Consider the following 5,704-nt stretch of genomic DNA (forward strand, 5'->3'; position numbering starts at 1 on the left):
CTGCTAAACACTAAAGAGAGACACTTAGACATTATGTACCTCCTAACAGAAGTGCAGAACACTATATATGCATTATTCTTGACAAAAAAAAAAAAATTGAACTTGAATCTGGTCAAGCTTCTAAATCCAACTACCAATTTACAGCTTACAATGACATAGGAACATGTTAAACATCACAGGGATGCCATCAGCAAACCAAACTCTGGGAAATTCCAAGACAGCCAGTTTCTTCAACAATAACTTAAATAAGTTACAAAGGCGAGGTAGGAGATATGGTTGAGAAACTTAAAATTTTTTTTTTGGCATGCAAACATTCATTTGACTTTAAAGGCAGAGCAGAATCACATTCACTTTCTTAATACTATCACTATAAACAGGCTGTATTTAGGAGCTCTAAATTCGCTTTGGAAATTTTTGAACAGTTGACTACTAACAGCCCAGCAAGCTTTTTTCTTCCCTTCCAGGCTCTCCTGCACTTTAGTAGGGAGGAGGTAGTGTGTTGGTGACAACTGATGCTAAATAGTGAGTGGTTGTGCTTGTCAAACCCTTTCCACCTCCTCCACAAGCAACAGGGAGACTTGGCTTATTCTTTATCTAAAGTCTCTGAGTCAACAAGGAGGTTATCAGACACATAGAATAGAGGGAAGCTTCTGTTGTAGATAATTGTAAACGTTAAGAATGGATGAACTTGGAGCTTAAGTGTTCAGTCCTTCTTTTGCTGACCAGAGAGAGGTATGCTAGCAAGAGAACTCAGATGCTTGGTCCATTGAAGCATCAGTGTAATATATTCAATTCCTTTGATTAAAAAGTGCTGGAAAAGCCATCTCTGGGTGGAGAAGAGAAGAGAGTTGATTACAATGATGGTACTATAAAAGGCAAATCAAAGCAGCAAACAGCAGGCAATGCCCCTTTCCTCTTGAACTCCAACAATCAGTCCACTCCTGTCAGCTTTATAGACCAAGCAAACTCAGGTGGGAGAGCGGGGGATGTTAACTGAGGCAGAAAAAGGAGAAGGCCTTTGTCCAGACCTGTGGACCACTTCAGATATTGTTGTTTCCCAGCACTGTGTGCTTTCTAGTCAAGGTGGTTACGGGGGATTCAAGGTTTAAGACTCCATTTTCTGGCCAGTGCAGTAAAATGGCATAAACAGCTGATCCTTTAGAGGTATATCATGCAGATGTCATGTTCTTTTCCAACTGCACCTTCCATGGTTTCGAGGCATAGATAGCTTCCCCACTGATGCTCAGCCACTCCCTAAAAGCAAGAAGCCTTTCTTGGAAGACAGGAACAGTTAGATTATCTTTAGCTTGTCCAATGTTGAGATGATAGTTGCCTCTTAAACTTGCAGTCTGAAGCAGTTCCAAAACCATTTCAGATTCACTTGCAAAATCAGACATTGCCATGTTGCAACCATTGACCCAGAATTTCTTGTCAATGGTGGTACACATCTCTCACTTGTGGTCTTGCAATCTCCCCAGCTTAAGTTTCTCTTGACAGTTGTAGTATTGTCCAAGGTGACAGGAGCATTTCTGACCCCATCGGTCATTTACTACCACCTCTTCCTTGATAGAGCTATCATTGTAGAGCCAAGTTCAAATAAGTATCAGGACATTCTCACTTTATTAGACCAAATCATATCAGAAATCATATCAGACTTGTGCCTGTTAATAAGATCATATAGCCATGGAATTGTTTTTTTCACCGCCAAAATGCTGTGTTTTGAAGCCATTTTTTTAAATCAAGTAGCTGAAGTGAATGGAACCATTCTAATAAGTGATAGAGTTCACAGTGTATGTTCCTCTTCCAGACAGTTGTTTCCAACTCACCAACCAAACTGGTAGGACCCCCGTGTCCTTAGAATTTAAGTTCTAAGACATGACACTCAGCCAGTTTGTGATGCTTTGTATCAGGACTACATACTTGGCCTCCAAATCCTGGAAGAGATTGGCCCACTTGTCCATTCAGATGGAAGAAGCCTATTGTGAACTGCTGCCCAAAGTCTGCATGGCTGAAGCCAGGCAGGTAGTGGTGATACATGAAGCGCTGGTAGTGGATCTGTCTTCACCCTTCCAGAGCCACCAGCACCAAGAACACTCCCCAGTGCACAAACACTCTGAAATTGGCCTCATCAAATCAGTGTAGCAGCAGCCAGGAGTCCAGCCTTAGTCAGTCCAGAGTGTACCTGCCTGGAGCCCCAAGCACCCACATGGCAGCTCCATGCACCAGCAGCAGCAGTGGCAGCAGCGCGGGGGCCACTGCCAGCAACCTCATCTAGTGAGCCCTGGAAGCCTGTAAATTAACAGAGACTTTTACTCAATTAATCCTAATGAATAAACCTTGTTTGGATCTCAGTCAAGCAAACATACTTATGTTTGTCATGCTTTAAGGAAAGCAGTATGTTGTTCGTGGAAGCAGATGGAATCTGTTGTGGAAAGCGGAAAGAAAAGAAGTTGGGGAGGGTGAAGGTTCAGGCCAAATGAGCTGGTGGTGGTACTTTTCACAACCTGTGTGGTGGTACTCATTACAACCTCATTTATTATCCATTGTCTTCAATTTGCTCCTTGGGGAAATAGTTTGGTCTAAATAAAAGCTCAGAATAAGGATCTAGAAAAAGATTAGCTATATTAAGCCATGCACTCCAATTCAACTAGAGATAAAACAAGAGAGAAAGAAGGCATATCTCCAAATTCAATTCTCCTAGCTTCAGTTATGTTTTATGGAGAACTTATGTCATTCACAAAAGAGATGTAGTTTCCCCAGGGGAGACAGCAGGTGTACATTTTCTCTCAAGGTTATTTAATTGCTGTCAGGAAGACATATGATTAACAAAGCCAAATGCTATGAAGTACAGACAATTTTAAAGTTGTTTATATAGCTGATTACAGTATATCATACAATGTGTTTATTTGCCATAAACCTGCCTATCACAAACTGTTTCCACACCTGTGTGTCTTCACTAAACTGCCTATTGCTTAGCTGTTTGTGAATTCCCAGCTATGTGGATGGCCAGCAGCTGAACAAGGGGCAGCTTCCACTGGTGGCCTCTCTGAGCCACCTCCAATGTACAAGCTTCACATCAGGGCTTTGCGCACTCCAATCTAGGGTTGAGACCTGCTGGCCCATTGCGTCCCCTGCTTTGATGACAGCCCTATAGAAGGAAATCAGTATGGAAATGAAGGGCCTTTGGGGTTCCTCGCTGTCCTTTATGACATCCCACTGAATGTGAGGCCCACCATCTGTCATCTGTGGGATACTGTTGAGAGATAAGTAGGGAGTTGACAGCAGGCATTTAGAACTGTCAGAGCCACTTGGAAGCATGCATTTGTGTATGTTGAATTTTAAAATTTTGAAAAGGGACTTGAGTTTTATATGTATTGGTTTTTTATTTCACTTTAAGTTATGTTTATTACATTTTGCCAAATATCAGTCTGTGACTGATTAGAAGTAAAAAAAACAGAACTGATCCTTCACTACAGATAGTTTGAGATGCACTGGTATAGAGTGATGGCCCCAAAGCACGCTGCATCCCAGGGCTTTACCCTGACATTTGACAGTTCCAAGGGGACAGCAGATGGGAAGAATGTGATCCACAAGGATGGCTTTCAAAAGCATCTCTCAAAGGTGAGGAACAAACACTCAATCTACTTCACATGTGTTAGGTTCATTCCAGGGCAAGGCAGATCTAACAAAACCAGCCCAGCTGACCCCTAGTCATGGCATAACTCTTAGGCCTTTCAATACTAGCAGCAGTAGTAGTAGTAATAGTAGAAGATGAAGATACAGCTAAGACTTATATAGGACTTATCTGTGGTCCAGGTTCTGTCCTAAATGCTTTGCCTTGGCAGCATGCGTTTCTGAGAAGGGGCAGAAAGTCGCTCTCTTTACACAGAGTCTAAGAAAGCTTATATAGACTTACTATAAGCTACAAAATAGCAAATGGCCTTCCTTTCTCTTTGAAGTGATATATATTCTAGCCTACACATGTACAGAGAGGTATAGCATCCAAATCTGTCTACAGTGATTCCTTGTATAGCCATGAAAATTTGCTAATGACTGACCCCTTCTTAGGGTATTTTAAAACATCATGCCAAATATGCTAGCTATATTACATATGCCAGATATACTAGAGACAGTGATTAAAGAAATTTAATACCCAGGAAATAGGAGTTTGTGTGCAGATACTGGTCATGGAGCATATCTGGAAAATTAGTACAGAAACAGCATTCAATTTTAGAAAATAGAGAGACACTTTGACCAACGTTTTGATTCTCTGTTGCTGCACTTGGAAATTCTCAGGCATGAAACAGAGACAAAAAATATATAAGAATCAAAGATAACAGAACAAAACTTACATTACAGCATAGAGACATTATCCAGGACCAAGCCATTTATCTACTAGTTTACTCACTCCAGAAAGATAGACTGAGAAGCATTTCAGATATTTCTGTGTTCCTTCCTGCATCATTAGGGTTTTTAAAAATTTTTGAGTTTTCTAAAGTCTATATTTAACAGTATAATAGAGAGTCTATTCACCCTATTCCTCTAAGAATGAGCCTTCTTAGACTGTGTAAAGAGAGCTGCTTTCTGCCTTCTCCAATAATTTCTGCAACAGCCAGAGCTACCCCTACTATTGTTGGCAGCCAGATTCCCTGCCTGGCTTTGAGGTGGTCAAAAAATAGTTAATCACACACAGATTTTCAGTGTATGGTTGTAGGGAGGATTAAGGAGTTCACCCTGGGGAAACATAAATGGTGGTAGCGATGGGGACTAGTTCCTTACCCCACGTTTCCATGGCCTCTGTCCCTTGTCAGGTTGTGTGGACAAACTGGTGCTTGACTCTGCAAGCACAGTGGATAGTTTCAAGTCCAGGAGAGCAGGGAGGGAGATGTTTCCCCTTCCAGCCAACTGGCTAAAATTTCTTCTTCTTCCCACAAATTTAAACCTAGCAGTAAAATGGTAATGCTAAATCCCAATCAATTAGTATTCACTGGAAGCCCATGACATTCCAGAGCCATGATTCTTGCCCTTGGGAATTTTACCCTAATGAACTATGAATCATAGGAGAGCCTTCTCCACAGTAACTCTGTGTAACCCTTCCAGATGAAGTCATGGTTGTAGCCTACCCTAAAGGTAGAGAATCCAAAGGAAAAGAAGGCCAATGCTGCCCAAGACCCAAGGTGTCCTAGTGAAATACCAAGAAGAAAAAGACATTTACTATTTAGTGGGGATATTCCCAGGAGAGGAATTCCCAGCTTGTACAGATAGCATAGGAGGTCACCAGCCTCAGGCAGATGGCAGCTGTGAGGCCACACCAATCCTTCTGTCCTCATATTGACAGAAAAAGGCCTCCACTCTGGAGCTCTGGTGGAGGCCTGGCCACATTTGGGAGCCTGAGCTGGAGACAGAGTCACATCCTGTGCTTAGTTTGAGCCTGGGTCTTTGACTTGGGCTGGCAGAGCCTGAAACCCTTGATGATGCAGGGATGGGCACATTTCCTGAGCTTGGAGTGGTCAGTGCAGGCAAGTAGTTTGCACTTAATGCCCTTTGGGATCTTGGGCTTGACCTCCTTGGACTTCACAAGGGCCCTGACAGCCTCAATTGATTCACTCGTGGCCTTGACATCACTGACCTGCATCTTCTTCCGGCCCTTCTTGTGCTTCTTGGCAAAGTGCATGTTCCTCAGGAACTTGGGCCCACCCTTTTA

The 5,704-nt window shown here is 42.5% G+C and overlaps 1 pseudogene; it reads right to left on the reverse strand.

Annotated features, from left to right (window-relative positions):
• Positions 1 to 930: 930 nt before the first annotated feature.
• LOC105513219 lies at positions 931 to 1,729 on the reverse strand (annotated as a pseudogene).
• Between the last annotated feature and the right edge of the window lie 3,975 nt (positions 1,730 to 5,704).

The sequence above is a fragment of the Colobus angolensis genome, unplaced genomic scaffold, assembly GCF_000951035.1.
Source record: "Colobus angolensis palliatus isolate OR3802 unplaced genomic scaffold, Cang.pa_1.0 Scaffold224, whole genome shotgun sequence".
Taxonomy (NCBI): Eukaryota; Metazoa; Chordata; class Mammalia; order Primates; family Cercopithecidae; genus Colobus; species Colobus angolensis.